The sequence below is a fragment of the Eptatretus burgeri genome, chromosome 4, assembly GCF_056783735.1.
Source record: "Eptatretus burgeri isolate ZD-2024b chromosome 4, Ebu_testis_v1, whole genome shotgun sequence".
NCBI lineage: Eukaryota > Metazoa > Chordata > Myxini > Myxiniformes > Myxinidae > Eptatretus > Eptatretus burgeri.
Window position 1 is genome coordinate 57,984,624 of NC_140964.1, and position 23,032 is coordinate 58,007,655.

Consider the following 23,032-nt stretch of genomic DNA (forward strand, 5'->3'; position numbering starts at 1 on the left):
AGACTCTCTGAGGATCTCGTGAGCAATGCAGCCGATAAGTCCGCATTATTACGATAATCGAGGTGCGACAATCAGGAGGGTCGAATTGACCTAAAAACACCATTTGTAGATTTGTACACAAAATACCTCTGGTTGTCTGAATTTCTGAAATCTCGACCTGTCTATGTCGGATGCCACCGATTAAATAGATATATAAATCAGAATGGAAGATGATCCAAATCCAAATTAAAAAGGCGACATTGTTATCAACTCTCATTCACAGTCACGTGTCGTTTAACGTGGGGATCAGGCGAAGCGGCACAACAGAGGTACGTATTATGAGTACATATCCTTGAAAAGGATGGACGTGTAAAGGTAGTAAACACTTCCGGGTGAACTTCTTGTACAAACCTTGTACTGTACCTGGAGCGCACGTCCTCCTGATCGCGACTAAACTTCCGAGGAAGAGGTGTGTTCGGGGTTTCTCACTTCGTTATTTAATACTGAGAAAGAGGTGTAAAACGTTCTTAAAAAGATAAAATAATTTCCTGTTCGCTGATGATCGGTAATGAATAAGTTAAACGAGTTCTCATTAAATGTGTTTGGAGATATTTAATTGTTAATTTAATGAGGAGTTTTCTCTCATCCTGTTTTATATCACCTCGTCACTAAACTTCCGATAACGATGGTTAACCTCATCCTTCCGTTGAATTACAAAACTACCAGATACCGTTTATATAATTATCTTGTGTGAACAATTTGAGATCCAAACTGAGGAGGTGAAACAAGGAAGGAAACGAGGTACAAATACCGACTGTTCCCTGTTTCGTGGGATATTTAACATCCACAACCTAAATGTAGATGGGGAAAGGTGTTTCCTGATCCCGAAAGTCAAAACAAAAACTGTGTGTTCTGAAATTCACCATTCCTGGTAAACATTCCACCAAGATTCCAGGTTTGGTTAAATTGGATTACACAAGGAAATTATTCTGGAAATCCAGAATTCAGAGGGGAAGGGGCGATCTCTGTTATGTTATCTATCTAGATCTATCTCTGCTGAACTATCTATCTAGATCTATCTCGGTTATATAATCTATCTCGATCTCTATCTGCTGTACTATCTATCTCGATCTATCTCTGCTATATAATCTATCGAGATCTATCTCTGTTATGTAATCTATCGAGATCTATCTCTGTTATGTAATCTATCTAGATCTATCTCTGTTATGTAATCTATCTAGATCTATCTCTGCTGTACTATCTATCTTGGTTATATAATCTATCTACATCTGTCTCTGCTGTACTATCTATCTAGATCTATCTCTGTTATATAATCTATCTAGATCTATCTCTGTTATATAATCTATCTAGATCTATCTCTGTTATATAATCTATCGAGATCTATCTCTGTTATGTAATCTATCTAGATCTATCTCGGTTATATAATCTATCTAGATCTGTCTCTGTTATGTAATCTATCTAGATTCTAGATCTATCTTTGTTGTACTGTCCATCTAGATCTATCTCGGTTATATAATCTATCTACATCTGTCTCTGCTGTACTCTCTGTCTAGATCTATCTCTGTTATGTAATCTATCTAGATCTGTCTCTGCTGTACTATCTATCTTGATCTATCTCTGTTATGTAATCTATCTAGATCTGTCTCTGCTGTACTATCTATCTTGATCTATCTCTGTTATGTAATCTATCTCGATCTGTCTCTGCTTTACTATCTATCTAGATCTATCTCTGCTGTGCTATCTCTCGAGATCTGTCTCTGCTGTGCTATCTCTCTAGAGCTATCTCTGCTATGTTACCTATCTCGATCTATCTCTGCTGTGCTATCTCTTTAGATCTATCTTTGCTGTGCTAGTGTTACGAATCTGGCAACCATGAGCACTCAACATTCAGGTCCCCGTAGCTCAGTTATTTCGTTAAGTAAATGTGGATAGATAGCTCCCTTTTCCCGATGTCTAATGTGAATTAAGTGTACGTGTGCTGCGAAGTTATTTTATAGATAGAATTTTTACCCCAACAACATCAACCCTCTGCTCACGACATTGTCCGCGCTCTTCGCCCGCTCGCTGGCATGCGGGCGTATGCCTGGTCGGAATCCCATGCCACAGGTGGTGTGGATTTCGCACCAAATATGGTCACGAAGCATTTCGCTTTGGCTTGGCCCCAAATATGGGCACGGAGTGCTTCGTTCTGGTTTCGTGCCAAATAAGGGTATGCGTCATTTTCCGCCCAATGGGCGATTCGCGGACCAAAGGCGAAGCCACGACACGCCGTCCACCCAATGGGAGCAGGCGACGGGGGAGCGGACCAGGCCCCCAAAACAACGGAATTGATTGATGATTGCGTCCCGTCTGCTCGAGCGCTCTTCTGTCTGGGTCTGCGGCTGATTGCTTCCCGCGCATCTGAGGCGTCTCGTCTGGCGCATTACAACAAGTGGTCGACAATCTCATCACGGGAGATCACCTCGTCTCGCCTCCGATGAGTTTGGCTGCCCTGGTCCGTTCTTTGGTGCATGGTGCTCCGGGAAGGTGCCGTCGTCCAGCCGCGCGAATGCGGCCAGGTAGCCAGCCACGTTCTCTTCCCTCAGCTCGTCTTCCCTCCTGAGCTGAAGGGGCAATAAAGAGCTCGAAGTCCATCTCTTTCTGGGGTATATGTGTGTGCGTGTGTGTCCGTGGGCCCTGTCTCTAAGTGGAATTGTTTAAGGAATTGCTTGTACATTTGATTCCCTTCTTTATTCAGATAACTCTGCCCTGACGTGTTCCCCTCGTCCCCCGATTATTGTAAATAACTTCCCCTCTTGTTGAATGTCCCAGTTCGTTCCTTATCATTTCTTTTATTGGCTTAGCACAGTGCGTGTTGAAAAATTGGCGATTGAACGTCCTGAAAGGGACCAGTGCCTTTCGGACTTATCCGAGGGTCACGACCTAAATTCCGGTTGTTCGGTAAAGACGACTCTACTGCTGCACATAGCTGTCGTGATCGCCACCGAGACCCGGCCCCTGTAACACTATCCCTTTAAATCTATATCTGCTGTGCTATCTCTTTAGATCTATCTTTGCTGTGCTATCCCTTTAAATATATATCTGCTGTTTTATCGATTCGGCTCTGTCGGTATTGATATATAATTTTTTTTTTGCAATATTGATGTAAACAGAGTGCTCATACAGGTATATACCGATATATCACAATTAATGATTTTCTATTGAATTCGTTTTTCTTTTGGTTTTTTCCGCAAGTGTTAAAAAATATGTTATGGTCCAATGTCCATTACGTGTTCATATAAGACATACGAGACATTTTCACAAAAGCGGGTCAGGTAACGGTAAAGACTATCTGATAATTTTTATCAAGCATATATTGCCCAGTCAGTGCAGAGGCCTTATGGTGATCCTGCGTTGTGACATCATTTGAACATTTTTCTAGATGTTATAAGGGGTTCAAGCACTATTTCGAGAATATCAAAGAAAGTTGATTTTTGAGTTTGTTCTTTACCGTTACCTGACCCGCTTTTGTGAAAATGTCACATACACATCATTGACACATTGTAATTTTTCAAAGTAATCCCTCACCGGGCTTTTTCCCCATGATAGGAATGGTTATTTCACTTCCAACTTCAACTTGTATGAAAAATGATTTTGTTTTCAAGCGAGATCAGGATTGGGAATCATCACAGGCTCGTATGACTATCGTGGGTTTCCAGTACCACTAATTGGCACAGGCCTGGATGACTGTTGCAGATCGCTGTTATGGGAATCGGCATGGGCCCATATGACTATCTCTGATCGCCTTACCAGAAATCAGCACAGGCAGATATCGGTATCACGATCACGGATCACCATATCGGTAATGGGCATTAGCTTTCTAAAGCACCCCGATTCATATAAAATACTGTCATGGCCAAAAATATTGGCACTCTTGCAGTTTTTTCACATCATGCACCATCTTCCAAAATATTTTTGAAATAAAAAAAATATTTTGGTTTCCACGTATGTATTTCTTTGGTTTGCAGTGGAACAAAACAAAAATACAGCTGAAAAAATGATAAAATCTTAGCTTATTCCACACACAAATCCTAAAATGGCACGGACAATATTATTGGCACCTTTTAAAAGTTATTAGAAATAATTAGATTTCAATTAGGTGATTCTCCTTTACTTTGGAAATGAACTCATCTGTGGTGAGTTGCAGGTTCCTGCAATATAAAAATCACTCATTTAACCAATTTGGATTGAAAACAGGAGTCATTCTGCTGCTTTGTGTCACTGTGTGTGCATGGAGAAAAGAAAGAAAACCAGAGAATTGTTTCAGGAGGTCAGACACAAGATTGTTGCCAAGCATGGATAATCTCAAGGCCACAAGTCCATTTCCAGAGACCTTGATGTTCCTGTGTCCACTGTACGCAATGTTATCAGGAATGTTAAGGCCCATGGCAGTGTCGCCAACCTCCCTGGACCTGGCCACAAGAGAAAACTTGATCGAAGATTGCAGCGAAGGATTGTTCAACTGGTGGAGAAAGCACCTCGATCAATGGCCAAACAGGTTCAAGCTGACCTTCAGACACAAGGTACGACAGTTTCAACTCGAAACATCCATCGCCAACTCAATGAAAGGGAGTTCTATGGTAGGAGACCCAGGAGGACCCCACTGCTGAGAGAGAGCGACATGAGAAAGCCCGGCTGGAGTATGCCAAAACCCACATGAACAAGCCAAAATCCTTCTGGGAGAATGTCCTGTGGACAGATGAGACCAAATTATAGCTTTTTGGTAAAGCACATCATCTCCATGTTTACAGAAAATAAAATGAAGCCTTCAAAGAAAAAACACCTTCCCTCCAGTCAAACATGGAGGAGGTTCAATGATGTTTTGGGGTTGCTGTGCTGCCTCTAGCACTTGGTGCCTTGAATGTGTGCATGGATCCAAATCCCATTGAACACCTGTGGAGAGATCTGAAAACAGCAGTTGGGAGAAGGCACCATTCAAATTTTGGAGAACTGGAGCAGTTTGCACAAGAAGAGTGGGGCAAATTGCCAGTCGAGCGGTGTAGGAAGCTCATTCGTGGCTATAGGAAGTGCTTGACTACAGTTATTTTGTCCAAAGGCTGTGCTGCCAAATATTATATCTCGGGTGTCAAGAATTTTGTTCATGCCATTTATTTTTATTTTCTGATTTCAAAGGATATATTAAGTTCTGAATCAAAAACAATCATTCTGTAATATTAACATTGAAATACAGTGGTACCTCTACTTACGAATGTCTCCACATACCAATGTTTCAGGTTACGAAGCGCCTGAACGGGAAAATATTGCCTCTAGTTACGAAGGCGTTTCAGGATACGAAGTCAAAAATACAGTACAGTACGCGCTGCTTTTCGCTGCTCCCAGAGTTTCCCGAACGTAAACAAACTTGTAGCTGCTCTGCCATTGGCTATCGCCTAAAATCTGCCTGGCAACCCTTTGCGTATGCGTGTATCCCAGCATGCTCTTCGTGTCCCCGTCCCGCTCTGTAAATATAGTTATACTGTATACAGTCTATGGTCCCGCTATGAAGTGCTCGGACAGTGTTACAGTACAGTACGCGTGTGGATTACAGTAACTTTTATTCACAATGGACCCCAAGAAAGCAATGAAGAAAAGTGGACAAGGAGAAAAGAAGAAGAAGAGAGTTTTTCTGGCCATACAAACAAAGCAAGAGATAATAGAAAGGTATGAAAAGGGGACGCGTTTGATTGATCTCGCAAAAGAATATGGCCGTAATATATCTACGATCGGCACGATAATAAAACAAAAGGAAGCCCTAAAAGCTACGGCTCCTACCAAAGGCCTCTCTGTCATTTCCAAGAGGAGGTCGGCAGTGAACGATGAGATGGAGAGGTTGTTACTCGTGTGGATAAAGGAGAAAGAGATCGCTGGTGACATAGTGACAGAGGCCATAATTTGCGCAAAGGCAACCGCCATCTTCACTGACCTCGTGAAGGAGGATACAGGCGAGGGAAATTCGGCTCAAGGACTACACCAGGAGTTTAAGGCATCGCGTGGGTGGTTCGAGAAGTTTAAAAGGAGGACTGGACTTCACTCTGTTCTTCGCCATGGCGAAATTATTTCGCTGGGAAAGGGCATGGGTCTTGAGGTGGATGACGAGGACATCAACGAGCTGATTCAGATGCACAACGAGGAGCTTTTGACGAAGGAGCTGCAGGAATTGGAGGTGATGCAACACACCGCGGTGCAGGAGGAGTTCAAAGAGGACGAGGACGAGGACGAGGAGGAGGAGGAGGCAGCCATTATTCCATCAGCCCAAATCAAAGACATTTTAGGAAAATTCCATGAAGTCTCAGAATTTGTTGAAAAGAATCACCCGGAAAAAGTGTTCACAAGTCGGGCTATCGCGACTATGACGATGTCTGCCTCGCGCATTTCCGACGGATTGTTAAAAGCCGGCAAAAGCAGACGTCATTGGATCAATTCTTCATGAAACGCGAGGCAAAAAACACTGCTGATAAGGACCAGTAAACAAAGAGGCCAAAAAGTAACGAGAATAGCAGTTAAAAGGTAAATGAATATTTTTATTATTTCCTTTATTCTTTGTTTTTTACATTATGTGCCTCTTGTTTTATGTTTATTGTGTGGTAATCTAATTTTAACATGTATTTGTTTCATGTTCTGATGCATTTTTATGATTTATTAAAAAAAAATGACCGAATTTTGCGGGGCTTGGAACGGATTAGCGCATTTACATTCAAAAGGCGTCTCTACTTACGAAGGTTTCAGGTTACGAAACTACTCCCAGAACGAATTAAATTCGTAAGTAGAGGTACTACTGTATATAATTGTGGAGATCAAATACTTTTGTCAATTTCAACTTATTTTTCGAGAAAATTGTGAGTTTTTTTGAAAAAATTCAAGGGTGCCAATATTTTTGTCCATGAGAAAGTCATTGGCAATTGCTTTAAAAACAGCCACGAGGCCAAAGAAAAATGTGATTGCTTGTACGGTGCAAAGGTGCTGAGGGTTAAAAGTTAAAACCTACTCTCCCTACTTCCTGGTACGTTCCACTGTTCCAGGTGCAGCCGCATGCATAAAAGCTTTTAAAATAATTTGGCCATTGTTTCATATGTGTAGCCCAATATTTGTGCAGCCGCAAATGTGATTTTTTTTTTGTGTGTAGCCCAAAATCACATGAAAAAAAAGCAAAAAATATTTGCCCAAACAGTAACGCTTTCTTTTCAACTGCCATGTTCCATTGAAAACCTGGGGGAAGCATTTAAAAATTAAAACCCACGCTATCTTCCTGGCAAAGGCCTTTCTGCATGCATGCTTGCACATACATTGAACTTGTGCCTGTCCCATCAGCTTACTCTGAATTGGATTCATACATACTACACTCTGGGGAAGCCATTTTAAAATCCAAACGAAGCCATTAGTCCTTAGCAGCCCCCCCCCCCACCCACCCCCGCCCAAGACGCGTTCCTCCAACCTTCTCAGGGTCCATGTTAACCGTGCACATGCACGTACAATATACTCTTTACTCGCACGTGTGCACGGTTTTTCTCACACCCACACTGCATGTCACATCCTGCGTGCAGAAGCACATGGTTTGTGAGATGGCCATTTCAGATTTCCCTCCAGGTTTCGACACTTATTCAGGCCATGAGATCCGATTCTCAAATCTGATAAAATATTTTGATTATATACTTTAATTATTCCATGATAATAGATTGTGTTTCCAAGGCAAGGCATGTTTGAATCGACTGAATCAATGTGGTGGCTCAGACCTCTGTGAGGCGAAGTTAGGCTGATCAAGGATAAGCCTTTGATGAAGGTAAGCTTTTAATTATCTTCAAAAGGGATGTTTAAGTTTACCCAAACACCCAATTTTTATTCATGCAGTCCCTTGGCATTCTCTTAGTATGCATGCAGAGTTTGGGGAACCCAGGTTTCATGTTTTTTTTTGTCGTTCTGGAGGACACACACACACACACACACACACACACACACACACACACACACACACACACACACACACACACACACACACACACACACACACACACACACACACACACACACACACACTTATTAATACAAATGCATTGCATCCCTGGCAGGTCACCAGTGAAATGGACAGCTTCTTAGAATGGCTCCAATCACAAGGCCTGAGAAAAGATACAGCTCAAGCAGTGATCAATAAGCTTGGAATTGAGAATCAGAAAGTAATTCGAGCTTGTATAGAGTCGGATTCCTTACAAACTGAGCTTCTCTCTCTCGCCAAAGAGAAATTTCCATTTGCAATGTATGCTGACTTCTGTAAATTTGTGAAATCTTTTTTGAAGCCACAAGTTATCCAACTTGCAGGCTCTTCTCTGTTGGGAAGTCTTTTCGTCAACTTGGAGACTGTTATTCACGAACTTTCCAGTTTCTGCCAAAAGTTTCCATTGATGCATTCTCCTTCACCCTGCTTTGGATTTCAAAATGTGCAGTTGGAAAACGTTCATAGTTTCTGTGGAATCACGTTAAGTGATGAAAACTGTCTCCACCTTCAGGATGATCGATTAAAGCCCAAGTTTGGTATGTGACTTTTTTATATACCTCTGCATGCAAAGACATACCTTCATGATCTACCATTGACATATACTTTTTGTAACTTATAGAATCTCTTGGAGCAATTTTGTGTTGGAGAGTTGACTCCCCGTTTTCTCCCTGTTCAACTGCACACTTAAGTTATCCGCCCACACACAGGAGGATGTTTGTTTACCTCTCATTAGGCATGGACCGGCTTTTCTTTGCTTGTTGTTTGAACAGCAAAATTCATCGCATAATTCTTCAGGTGTTGGAAATTTTTGGTTGAACATTGTGAAGGTTTTTAGCACTGCCACCAATCAATTAAAATGCACATCACTCAGTGTAGTTGACACCATTCCAACTCTCAAGCATGGTGGCACCAGCATCATGTTACGGGGCTGCTTCTCATCAGCAGGTACTGACAAGCTTGTCAGATAGAAGGGACAATGGACAGTGCAAAGTACAGGATGATGCTTGATGAAAACCTGTTTGAGTCAGCCATTAATCTGAAATGGGATAGGAGATTCACATTTCAGCAGGGCAATGATCTGAAGCACAAAGCTAGAGCCATACTGGAGTGGCTAAATTGGAAGAAAATAAAATGTTATTGTGTGGCTCAGTCAAAGTTCTGACTTGATCATTTACGGCGAGAATTGAGGATTGCAGCCATTGGCGATCCCCATCTAACTTGGCAGAACTAGAGCAATTTTTGTCATGAAGAGTGGGTAAATATTTCACTATCTCACTCTACAAAGTTGGTGGAGACCTACCCAAAAAGAATCATCATGGTCATTGCTGCAAAAAGTGCTTTCACCAAGCACTGACCTATTGGGCTGAATACTTTTGCAACCAGTAAATTTTGATTTGTATCAGTTTTTTGCAGGTATTACTGACATGTAACCTCCTTTAACTCGAATAGTGTTTATTTGATTTCTTCACTTATAAATATAAAAGTTCATTTGGAAAAATTGTTTCTCCATAGTTCGTAACTCATCTAAATGTGGCAGTATTGGTCGGGGGTGAATACTTTTCCATGTCACTGCACCAAAAAGTGTTGTATTGTGCTTAGAAATATCATTTGATTAATTTTCTGAAAGTCACATATTTTATATTGATATGAAAGTTGTTCCCAGTATTTTGGGAAAACAATTCCATTTTTACATCAGGTGGAAAGTTTGTGACTCCATGTGATAGATTGGTTTGCATTACAATAGCTATTCCTCATCCATCCATCCTCTCCTTTGTCTTTAATCGTACATCCCCCATATGCGAGGTCCGTCTAAAAAGTAATGCGACTGAACCACTTCCACAACGTGAATGAAGAGGTTGGGTCACAGTCTTTCACAACATTCCAGCAATATATGTGATTGGTGATGGTTGATTGCGCTCATTGTGTGATTTTTTAAAGGTCGTGCTTCACACGTTATCTAGTCTGAATCGTCGCGCTATGAGTCGTGAGCAGAGAGTCAATCTGAAGTGTTTTGCCAAGTTTGGCAAAACACCTTCCGAATCCTTCGCGATGCTGCAGCAAGTCTACAGGGAAGAAACGATGTCACATACACGTGCATTTGAATGGCACAAGAGGTTCAAAGAGGGACGGGAGGAGAGTAGTAGATATATAGGGTTTCTAGTGCAGTCATTCAAATGAATGGGGGGAAAGGGGAAAACTCTCTGATTTAAGGTTAAAAAGCCTGAAACAGGAGTCTGATTTTCTCCCCATTTACCCCATGCAACTGAATGGGGGGGGGGGGACTCTCTCTTATTTAACCCCTAAACCCCTAAACAGGAGACTGGGATAATACAAATGAATTGAAAAAAAACTCTGCCTCAAGACTCAAAAGCTCGAACCAGGAGTTTAATCTCTGCCCCCTTCCCCTCCTCCTCTCCAACCCCCCAATGTTAAATTGGGACTAACTTAAGGCCTGACTTAAATTGTGATTATAATTAAGATCTCTGTCCCATTGAGACACCGATTAAAACAACATTTCTTTTATCTTATCATTCCATTCAAAGAGTGAGCCAATCAATATTTGATCATATTCCACTTCAGGTAATAAATTAATTTTCCTATTACATTCATCACCATCGAGTATGTTCACAAATATTATTTTGGAACTTAGTTCTTGGTTTATGTATCTTTGTTGAGCAGAGATATAATGATAAACTCTTAATGTTCTTGTTTGACCACCTCCTGAGCCACATATCATTTTGAGATTATAGTAAATTGTTTTTCCATTGTTTAATTGATAACCATCAAAGTTTTCAGTCCATTCAAATATAAATTTTTTTCTTTACATCCTCTAACTTATTTGTAATTAAATTTATTCGCTTATTTGTTTTATCTACTTTCACCCCGGTTATTTCTTCAATAAGACTTATTTGATATTTCTCACATTCTTTATGTTTTCCATTTAAGTACCAAGGTTGATTACATCTCCACTCTTTGGTTTGGTTATTGCTTGCTTCTATCATTTATAAATCAGTAAAAGATGGTAGTAGTCCCTCAGCACTTATACTTATAACCATAAGGGAGACTATTAATTCCATTCTCTAAAATATATCTTTTGTCATCTAAAGCTCCTAATGCTTTCTTATTTATTTCTTCTGTTTTATCATTTATGTTTATAACTTCTTATTTTATTCATTTTTCTGTACTCTTCCTTCTTTCAGATTAAACAGTTGTAATAATGTTAAAAGTTTATTGTTTCATTTCTTATTTTTTTTCTTTCTTCCCTTTTACTTATTTTTACACCTTTCAGTATTATTGTCAATATATGTAAAAGCATAAGCCTTTGATCTTAATCCTATCAATTTACTCATAACCTTCCCACCCAATTCATCTTTAAACTTACCAATAACCTTTTCGTTATTTGATGAAAACAACACATCACCAGGTTTATAATTACTTGTATCATATCTATATATATATATATATATATATATATATATATATATATATATATATATATATATATATATATATATATATATATATATATATATATATATATTTATATATATATATATATATATATATATATATATATATATATATATATATATTATCAATCATATCCTCACATACATCTCCAGTCTTTATTTCTAATATAAAACTATCTGTATCCATATATAACAGACACATTATCCTTGTACTTTAATTTTAAATTATTACAGTAATAGTCATACATAAACAACTTTGACAAATCAAGAATTGATGTTCCAATATAAATAGGTTTATCCATTTCAATACTCTCTTTTTTTTCAAATGAATAGCACAAAAGTTCTGTGAAAATACCTCCCTCCACCTGTTCAAAACTTGGTTTGTTCATTAACTTTGAAGCCTGTTTCCAAGATGTAGCAAGTCTTATGTTTTCTCGATTCCTAACATTTTCCATAGTCTTTCCAAATACAGCATTATTCATTAATTTATAAAAGTCCTTCTCAAAATCGGTTTCTGAGTTTTTTCTACTTTTTTGTATTAAAATCAATATAGTCCTTTAACCATGGACTTGTTTAAATTTCAAAATCCTATGAATTTTCCTCACTCTCAACCCAGCAGATAAATATTGTCTCAAGTTCCTTTGATGTAAAACATAACTTTCTTTATCATTTAATTTAGTAAGTAGTTTTTCTGAAGATTTACCCTTTATATTAAATGAATGTTGGTAATCACTTAACCATTATTTTCTTGGACTTTCTTTATCGGAGGCATAGGGCAGGTCTTTATGTTTATTATGAAGTTCTTTCGGGTATTTTAAATCAACCTCAAAATAATATCCAACTTTAGCCTCATCCAATTCTTTTTGAGAAGAGAAAACAATATCAAGTAAAACTTTTTCATAATGTTTTCCTTTAACCCATTTAAGTTTCCCACAAGGTAAAGATTGAGACATGGCACACCCATACAAATTGTTAGCATCATAATACATCAGGTAAGAGTTGTCCTCATTCTTATTATAATCAGGAAGATATTTGTTATTTGCTTTAGCATATCTCTTGGAACATACTTGAGATATTCCTCCTCTGTTCGCCTTCTCTATCATTAAAGCATATCTATATCACTGATTAATTCCAAATTTTGTTTTGTCATTTTTAACATCGCACTCGAAGTCAAACCCGGGGCCGTGTAAAAGTGAGCGGGGTCTAATCCATAAGAATTTTTATTATGACAGACTTCTAAAAGTTTCAAACACATCACTTAATAACAGTACATCAGTTTTAAGATATAAATCATTATATTCCCCAAGATTCTTTATATTAAAGTTCTCCCAAACCTTTTTAGCTTGTGTGTAATCTTCATCAGAATTATGAGTATTATTCAACTTACCATAGAAACTCTCCCTTGAAGGAAGTTGTGTTTCTTTAAACCTTTCAAATGAATCCATATAGTCATACGGATATATTCCCTTTTGTGATAGGAGATCAATCTCTTCTTGATTTGAGAAATATGATTTAAGACTCGGGAAGCTTTTAATATTTGATGCTAAATCAGATAATGAATCTCCCATAAACTTGTATGTGTCAAGAAATCTGATATGGGTTATGGGGGATGTATAAATTGTTTTTGTGAATGAGATTTATTTTTGATCTGTTTGGAATGGCGAAAATATTTCTGAATGTCTTTGAAAGTTCATTTATAAATAGATGTGTGTCATAATGAGCGTTGTTGTGAAGAAAGACAGGAATAAAATTTGGAGGCTTGTAATTAAGATAACAATGGGAATGAGCAGGACCTCTATATTTACCAGTAAGATGACAGTGATCCCTAACCTTGACCTCTCCCTCAATTTCCTCATCACAAACATGACAGGTACTGTTCTCACTAAATTCCTTTTCCTCTTCCTTTGCAAATGTCATTGGTTTATAGGTTTTCACCATTATTTCTCTTAGTCTTATACATACAAACTCCTCTGAGGCATCTTCCCCTCTATAAAGTTCCAACTTGTTGTATTCATCACCAACAGATGATTTGATATAATAACAGAAACCACAAGGAGTATATTTTTGGTGTGTATTTGTGTATGATTTATTTGGATTTGGAGAAACAGTGTCTATCTTTTCAAGGATACTTTCAGAATCAGCATATATCACAAATGGATGTTTTATAGATTTGTTAAAATCTTTGAATGATATGTTTGAACCTGCTTTTGGGAAATTGATTACGGTTGATTTATGATTACTACAGTATTTCGAATGCTGATTTAATCGTTCTTATGTGTAAAAGGAGTTGAGACCTCTTACAAGGATACGTTTTACATTTTCTCTTATATATTTGTGGTTTGGTTAATCTTGAGAAATTTTTGATGAAAGCATAATGTGATTTTTTTTCCTCTGAAGTAAAGTGGAGAAGGTCAATGTGTGTTTTATCATTTTTATACTTGTTTTAAATTTTTAATATCTTAACTTTGTTTGTATCCGCTAATCCATATACATTAACAGATAGATTATTCATTTTCTCAAATTTAGGAATATCTCTCAATGACATTGGGAACTTTAAATCTTTAACATTTAATGTATTCTCATATTTCTTATAATGTTTAACCCTTTCAGGATTCCATTGTGGAGGATGTAAGTGAGCAAGAACAGACCATAGAAAACAGTTATCTTTATTTTGAACAACCGCTTTCTTAAGTTTTATCTCTTTTGGTAAATCAATATAAGAAGAAGCTTGAAGAGGATCTGATTTTAAGATGTGTATTTCTAAAAAGATTATTTTTGTGATAGTAAATCCACTACCTACTACAGCGTTATCAACATCTTGTTCCTGTCTCTGGAGATCATCGTAAACATCACATCTTACAAAATCTTGAAATGATGAGAGAAAGTGTGGGTTTGTCCTCATATAGGGAGTAGTTTTATTGTCTTGTCTTACCATTTTCAATTTTACTCCTATATAAAACTTAAAAGTTTTCATTTCACTTAATGTGTTTTAATTTTAGTTTCAATACTTTGTTTAACCATATCAACAGTTTCCTTAATTGAAGATGGTCCAGTCTTGAAAATGAAACAATCTTAGTTTTAAATACCCCATCAGTGTTTTCAATGGAGAATTTCCTTCCCTTTTTTCATTGTTCTTGTGTTTGTGTGATTGAAGATGTCTATTATATTTCTTTTTAAGAATCCCCTAAAATATTAAAAATTAAAATCCCCCCAAATAAATACTCTTCCCTGACCACATGCCCTTTTGAATCCTTCATCTAGTCCTCCTTCCTCCTCTTCCTTCAATCCCAGAGCCTTATAAAAGCATCCTACCATTATCTTACTCTTTTTACAATCTCTAATCTCGACCCATCCAGAATCCTCAACATTTATTCCTTCCTAAATGTCACCCCTTTCTCTTGATGCAATGCTGTCCTTCACCCAGATTGCTACTCCTATTCTTTCCTTCCTATCACACTGATACACCTTATACTTATAGCCTTCTTATCCTGTCCTCCAGTTATTCTCCTCCTTTAACCATGTCTCACTCACTGCAACTATAGTAATCCTCGCTATCTACTTTGGCTTCAAACTCTTCCATCTTATTATTCAAACTTCTGGCATTGGTATAGAATATATTTCACTTTTCCCTTCCTGAAATTATATTTTCCTGTCTGGCCTTACTCATCACAATTACTTCATCCGTTCCTTCCTTAATAGCCTCCCCACCCTTTGCTGACCTATAAAAGCCTGAATTCCTTCCTCAATTCCCACTGCAAACCTTGCTGCGCCTTTTCGAGTTAATATATAGCCATCATTCCGGAAACACTTCCTTTGTCCCCTAAATGATTCCCACTGCTTCGTAAATGTAAAACCTTCCTCCCTTCACGATTCTTCCAGCCCATGGTCGACGTCATTCACTCTGCCCATAATTTCTTTGTTGTTTCCTAATCTTGTGTGAATCCCAGAAAACATTACCACACAACCTTTTGCCTTCGGCCACTTACCCAATATCCTGTTTCTTTTTTTAGAAACCTATGAGTAAACTTTCCCTGTATCATTCGCACTGAGGTGTACCACAACCAACTTCTTCCTGCCATGACCCGATACAATATCGTTTACCCTTCTTTCAATGTCCATAACTCCCGCTCGTTCAAAACTACACAGAATTCTATGTCTACAATTCTTCCAGCAGAATGAAGAATCCACACATTTAATAATCTCATCACCCACAAAAACTGTCTCCCATACCTCATATGTCCCAATTTATATTGCTGCAGCTCCACCACTGCCTGCATCCGCTGCACATCTGCCACTGCCCACTGCACCTTCACCACTGCCCGCACCTGCTGCACCTCCGCAACTGCCCGCACCCGCTGCAAGTCCGTCACTGCCCGCACCCGCTGCACCTCCGCCACTGCCTGCACCCACTGCACCTACGCCACTGCCCACCCCCTCTGAACCTCCACCACTGCCTGCACCCTCTGCACCAACGATACTGCCCGCATCCTCTGAACCTCCACCACTGCCTGCTCCCGTTGCACCGTCACCACTGCCTGCTCCCGTTGCACCGTCACCACTGCCTGCTCCCGTTGCACCGTCACCACTGCCTGCTCCCGTTGCACCGTCACCACTGCCTGCTCCCGTTGCACCGTCACCACTGCCTGCTCCCGTTGCACCGTCACCACTGCCTGCTCCCGTTGCACCGTCACCACTGCCTGCTCCCGTTGCACCGTCACCACTGCCTGCTCCCGTTGCACCGTCACCACTGCCTGCTCCCGTTGCACCGTCACCACTGCCTGCTCCCGTTGCACCGTCACCACTGCCTGCTCCCGTTGCACCGTCACCACTGCCTGCTCCCGTTGCACCGTCACCACTGCCTGCTCCCGTTGCACCGTCACCACTGCCTGCTCCCGTTGCACCGTCACCACTGCCTGCTCCCGTTGCACCGTCACCACTGCCTGCTCCCGTTGCACCGTCACCACTGCCTGCTCCCGTTGCACCGTCACCACTGCCTGCTCCCGTTGCACCGTCACCACTGCCTGCTCCCGTTGCACCGTCACCACTGCCTGCTCCCGTTGCACCGTCACCACTGCCTGCTCCCGTTGCACCGTCACCACTGCCTGCTCCCGTTGCACCGTCACCACTGCCTGCCCCCGTTGCACCGTCACCACTGCCTGCCCCCGTTGCACCGTCACCACTGCCTGCCCCCGTTGCACCGTCACCACTGCCTGCCCCCGTTGCACCGTCACCACTGCCTGCCCCCGTTGCACCGTCACCACTGCCTGCCCCCGTTGCACCGTCACCACTGCCTGCCCCCGTTGCACCGTCACCACTGCCTGCCCCCGTTGCACCGTCACCACTGCCTGCCCCCGTTGCACGTCACCACTGCCTGCCCCCGTTGCACGTCACCACTGCCTGCCCCCGTTGCACGTCACCACTGCCTGCCCCCGTTGCACGTCACCACTGCCTGCCCCCGTTGCACGTCACCACTGCCTGCCCCCGTTGCACGTCACCACTGCCTGCCCCCGTTGCACGTCACCACTGCCTGCCCCCGCTGCACGTCACCACTGCCTGCCCCCGTTGCACGTCACCACTGCCTGCCCCCGTTGCACGTCACCACTGCCTGCCCCCGTTGCACGTCACCACTGCCTGCCCCCGTAGAACGTCACCACTGCCTGCCCCCGTTGCACGTCACCACTGCCTGTCCCCGTTGCACCGCCACCACTACTGGAGGGAATCCAAGATATGATTTTCCACGATCTACTCACGGACTAATTAAAGAGTATCATCAAAATTATATTTTGATTTTGAGGACCGGATATCGTCCGGACTGAATAAGTGTCGAAATCTGTTGTGAAATCTGATAATTTAAAGAAATAACGAATCTTATGACTAAGCCGATATACCTATATACTTTATGCAAGCAAGGCTATGTTGCTTCCTCAGATACACAAGAAAATGTGAAATTTCCAAAGTATTAAACTTACCTTTTTCTACTGTTTCGAGAATTATATTGAGTGAACAAAGAATTTAAGAACGAGCCAAAATTAACCAGCTTCATTGAGCTATATGATTTAATGCGTTCACTGCTTGACATCCCGCCATGTCTCCCAGAGGGACTGCTTATCCATGGCGTCTGCCAGGTCTGTGTCTATTTTTTTGAATGTTCCGCAAGGTGCTCTATAGGGAATCCAAGCAAATCTGGTAAAATAAGAGAAAGACGAACGTTTTTTCATCATTTGCGCGGACCACGAACTGATGTACCAGGTGACGCCTGCACAGCAATACAAGCAGGTAAGATGGTGGATTATGTTTATTTCAATGGTGATTGTACTTTGCGATGTCTCCAGTGTTGTTCTGCTGCAGTTTATTGGTTGCAGTTTAGCGGTTGGTTGGTTTAGCGATTTTATTTTTATCTTGTCAAAACGAAGTTTTTGCAAGATATGTTAGTCAGCTTGTATGTTGTTTTTTTATTTTTTTTATTTTTATTTTTTTTTATTTGTTTGTTTGTAATCACGTATAAAAAATTCCGCAGAGCACAGTTATCATCGGAAATTTTTGTAACTTCACATATCAGAGGCCTATAGAGGTCCCTTTCAGTGCACAAAATTTTGAAGGTCAAGGTCACTTTCGCGCGAATCAGGGGAGTCGACGAAACCCTTATTTTTTGAGTAATTTTAATCGGATCGTCTTCAAACTTCATGGGAATATAGTTCATGGTCTGGCGCTCAGCTGATTAATTTTTGGTGGCGATTGGCCTTGACCTTCATATGTTTTTTTTTTTTTTTTTTGGTCCGTAATCACGTATAAATCACTCTGCAGAGCACAGTTGTCATTGGAAATTTTTGTAACTTCGCATATCAGAGGCCTATAGAGGTCCCTTTCAGTGCATAAAATTTTGAAGGTCAAGGTCAAAGGTCAAGGTCACTTTGTCGTAAATCAGGGGAGTCGACGAAACCCTTATTTTTTGAGTAATTTTGATCGGATAGTCTTCAAACTTCATGGGAATATAGTTCATGGTCTGGCGCTCAGCTGATTAATTTTTGGTGGCGATTGGCCTTGACCTTCATGGCTAGCGCCTCAGGTCAAACATATTTGACCCCAAGGTCAAATTTTCAAGTTTTAGGAACCATATCGTGTAGTACCTCAAATTGAACACCTCGATGAGTGCTTTCAAGATATGTCAAGCTTGAGACATTATGACATCATTTGGTGACGTTATGAGGCAAAAGCATATTTTTCATGTTTACTCTGTAGAACGATTCTCATCGGAATCTCTCGTAGGCAGATATTCCTCAAGGAGTCGCTCCTGGTGGATAGCAGCTCTGTTCACCTCAGTGTGACCTTAAAGAAGTCACACGTGGTCACCTTTTGGCAAGATACGGGTCACGCTGCGGGTGACATTGGTTTATTTTATTTTATTTTTTGTTTAGCGGTTGGTTGGTCTCACCCTGAGAATGTTATCGAATTTCCTCACTCATATTATGAGCACTCAGGGGTTATCGCCCTGAGCAGTAGGTCCATTGGAATGGAGTGCTTGCACGAGTGCTTAAGCCACTTATCGAACACCTTACAGTTGATAGTGGAACCACACCACGTCCTTCTGAGTGAATTGTTCACTCACTGTGGATGCTTTTGCCTGCCACGTCATTTAGAGCAAGTGGTTGGTGCTCCACCCCCCGAAGCAAGTGGTTCGTGTTTCGTGCTCCGCCGGTCGCCCTGAAGGAGCGATCGGTGCTCCGCCCGTCACCCTGAAGGAGCGATTGGTGCTCCGCCCATCGCCCCGAACGAGCGGTCGGTGCTCCACCAGTCGCCCCGAACGAGCGGTCGGTGCTCCGCCCGTTGCCCCAAACAAGCGGTCGGTACTCCGCCCGTCGCCCCGAGCGAGCGGTTGGGGCGCCGCCCGTCACTCTGAACGAGCGATCGGTGCTCAGCCCATTGCCCCAAACAAGCGGTCGGTGCTCCACCCGTCTCCCCGAACGAGCGGTCGGTGCTCTGCCCGTTTCCCCAGACAAGCGGTCGGTGCTCCGCACTTCACCCTAAGCGAGCGGTCGGTGCCACGCCTGTTGTCCCGAGCGGGCGGTCGGTGCTCCGCCCGTTGCCCCGAGCGAGCGGTCGGTGTCCCACACTTCGCCACGAGTGAGCGGTTGGTGCCCCTTTCTGTTGTCCCAAGCGAGCGGTCGGTGCCCCGCCCGTTGCCCTGAGCGAGCTGTTGAGAAATACCACCCGAGTTCCGAGCCATTTGCCGTATTACCGTGTTTTCTGAATAACCGATGCAAATTTTATTTCCACCCGTAACACACATCTGTTTATAAAGATTAATGTTTGTGAAATATCCCTCAAATGTTTCTGTAACTTCAATGTTGTTTTTCAGTGAAAGCAACTCATGACTTTTGGGTTGTTGCCAATATCAGGTGTGCGTGCGTGCGTGCGTGTCGTTGATTGGTATTTATATATACGTGTTTCAGAATGTGGGATGGAGTCTGACCAGGGTGGGCTCAAAGTATCTACGTTCATTTTGGAAAGGGGTCACGATTCACGGATCAAGCTGTGAAGCTTTCTGTTCTCAAAGTTTTGCGTTAAGGGCTCTCTTCCGGATCGTCACTGATAGGCCATGAGCCAGACCCGGTAATTTTTGGCCACCGGTACCATCGAAGGGGAATAATGCTCATCATAATTTTTGGCAGGTTGTACATCTCAACAGCCAGAAACTATGTGATGGCATTGCATTGTTGGTAGCCTTTTGTGTGTTATTAGACATTTAGTAACCCCATCCCAAAATAAACTTTTCTGAAACCAGCGTTAAGACAGAAGAAGACATCTATCTATCTATCTTCTATCTATTTATTACTAAAACTCTCATCTTGTATATATGGGCTGTTCCACGGTAATATGCTACATTTAAGGGTCTTATCTTCAGGAGCTATCACAGAATTTCTAAAGTATCCATAAAATACCACTAACATGTTTTAAGGTGAAAATAAATGTAGATATATACTATTTATAACAAAAACCGCTATTGTCCTAAAATTAAAGTGTGCAGATAAAATTTTATTCACTGTGATGGGAATAAATCTTTGTCTAAAGTGTTATATTAAAAAATACATAGACTTACCAAGAGTTTTATATGAACACATACGTTTTTGCTTGAGAATGGTTTAGATTATATGAGTAAAAAGACTTTACTTATGATATCCTACACCCTGAATTTGCCAAAAATATATTTAATGTGAATGCTGGGGGGTTGAAAACAGAGTAACAATCGTTATGCTATTGGTCAATTCGTCATAAAAGAATCAAAATGCCCAAGCTGCACAACCTTTAGAAATACAGTCTTGTTATTTTTGTGATAACATAACTTAACCTAAATGACAAATGTGTAACAAAGGATAACATTAGTGGTAAGTCCATATCGCCGTAAAAGCTGTACAAAAATCTGGCATTGCGATTGCGGTACAAAGTCACGTTTGTTACAGAAGGCTTTGGGCAGGTCAGAGGTCATTTAATAACGAGAGGCTACACTTTACGCGAAGAACACCCCATCAATTAATTGTGCTGGGTTAGATTATCTTCTTCCTGTTGGATTCCAGTAGTGGAGGGGTCAATCTTTTATTTCCCCTCATTTGCAAGATAAACTGGATACACTTAATGTGGACTATGGATGTAACACAATGGTTACCCATTACTGTGGAAAGGCTCATATGTATGTATGTATGTTCCCAAAATACAGCCAAAACGGTACACGATAGCGCAAATATTTTTCGCCCACATTATTCAGTATTCTCCTGCGGTGTGCAGTATCAAGTTTCGTTAAAATCGGGCAACAAAAAAAATTGTTAAAAAATCAATTCCCGATTCAGCCAAGTCATCTTCGGGAGAATTTGATAATTGCAAACAACCTCAGCAGAATAGTTCGCTGGAGCTATCTTTTTTTTTCTTTAAATGATTTATTTAAAAATCTCAAACATTTAGTAGAGACAAAGAACGCTTTATTTTTAAGCATAAAATAATCATCGCCATTTTGATCTAATACTTCCGTGTTCATTAATAAATAAAATTGTGTTTGGAAGATTATGCACAATAATTTCTTTGACTTTCTTTTCTCCTTTTTTTTTCACATTGACTTGCAATGTCAAGTTTCGTTCAAATCCGGCAACGAAAAAAATTATAATGTGATTGTTCAAGCAAACAACTAATGTTGTTCATTGTTCAAAATGGTGCTGAGGCTGTTCTCTGAGAATGGCGAGAGATGTTGACCTTCACAAGTGCACGATCAGAGGAATCAATTGGAGCAGAGGAAGAGCACGAGATATTGGCAGGGAACTTGGTTATAACCAATCCAGGAGTAGGTTTTGCCATTGATAGATATGTGGGTGGGAGTTTTTTGGTGTGATACTTCTTTGATTTCTGGGGTACAGATTGACTCAATCCCATGGAGTCACATAAGTCCTTTGTAGAAGTGCCATGTGGTACCAACTTGTAATACAGGAACCAACACCCAGCCAATTGGTATGGTGACAATTGAAATATCCACATAATCGCAAGAGGGAGTTGGGATGAGTGGCTAATAGTTTTCATGTTGTCTGAGGAAGAAATGTAAATGGAGTCATCACTCTTTGGAGGATGGTATAATACAGACAAACAAGAGGTTTGAGCAGAGGTGAAGTTACAGCCCGAGGTACTCCTGGGGTTTGAGAGCATATAATGTCCAGTTTATCAGCAGCTGCATGGATTGAGAGATCAGTCAGGTTGGAACCTCGGGTATTTGAGGTACACATATATCGGGACAGGGGTTCAAGGAGATCCTGATAGAGAGCTGGGATGTGGAAAGGAGCAAGGGGACACAGGTAGGGGTGGGGGGGGTCATGAGTGTGCAAGGTGGGGGGGGTGATGCTGTGAGTGTGCGGGATGGGTGGGGGGAAGCCATCAATGCGCGAGGAAGGGGTGAGCCATGAGGGTAAAGGGAGTGAGCCGTGTGGGGGATGTTTTGGGGTGGGGAAAGAGGATGCTGTTTGAGGGGGAGGGGTGGAGGGTTCCGGTGAAAAGCCGTGAGGGGAAGCCGGCAGAGCGTGGGGCTGGTGGGGAAGCTGGGAGGCTTTGTTTATCCTCTGTTTTGCAACCTTCTAATTTCCATTTCCGGTTCTTCCTCTCCTCAATGAGATTTCATGCATTGGTTGAAATCCATGGTTTATTTTTAGTCTTCCTAACTCCAATCTCTTTCACTGCAGCTTCTCTGTCAAATAATTAATCAATTTACAAGCTTCATCTGTCACTTCAAAGTCGATGCCATTCCGTTCTTCAGCTGTAAATCTGTTCTGTACTTCTGTGTTGTATTTATCCTGCAAAACCCCATCTCTGACCTTATCCACATCAAGTTTATTCCACATTTGGGTGCGTGTCCCTACTTTCTTCAATTTCAGTTCCAGATGTGCAATCAGTTGTTGATGGTCACAAAAGATGTCTTCTCGCCCTTTTAACTCTTATAGTGCAGCAGATAATCATTAAAATTGTGCAAATTATGACTAAAGCATGAAATTTTTACCAGTGTTCGTAC

The 23,032-nt window shown here is 41.2% G+C and overlaps 1 protein-coding gene across 2 annotated transcripts in view; it reads left to right on the top strand.

Moving 5' to 3' along the window:
* The first annotated feature begins 328 nt into the window (after positions 1-328).
* The window catches only part of LOC147028126 (uncharacterized), an 86,744-nt gene continuing 64,040 nt past the window's right edge, over positions 329-23,032 (top strand). The window contains exons 1-2 of one of the 2 annotated variants that reach the window (XR_015057438.1): positions 329-448; positions 8,103-8,562. The gene's annotated coding sequence lies outside the window, so the exon portion shown is untranslated. The remainder of the gene's footprint in view (positions 449-8,102; positions 8,563-23,032) is intronic. The other variant, XM_085878233.1, reaches the window with a different exon arrangement.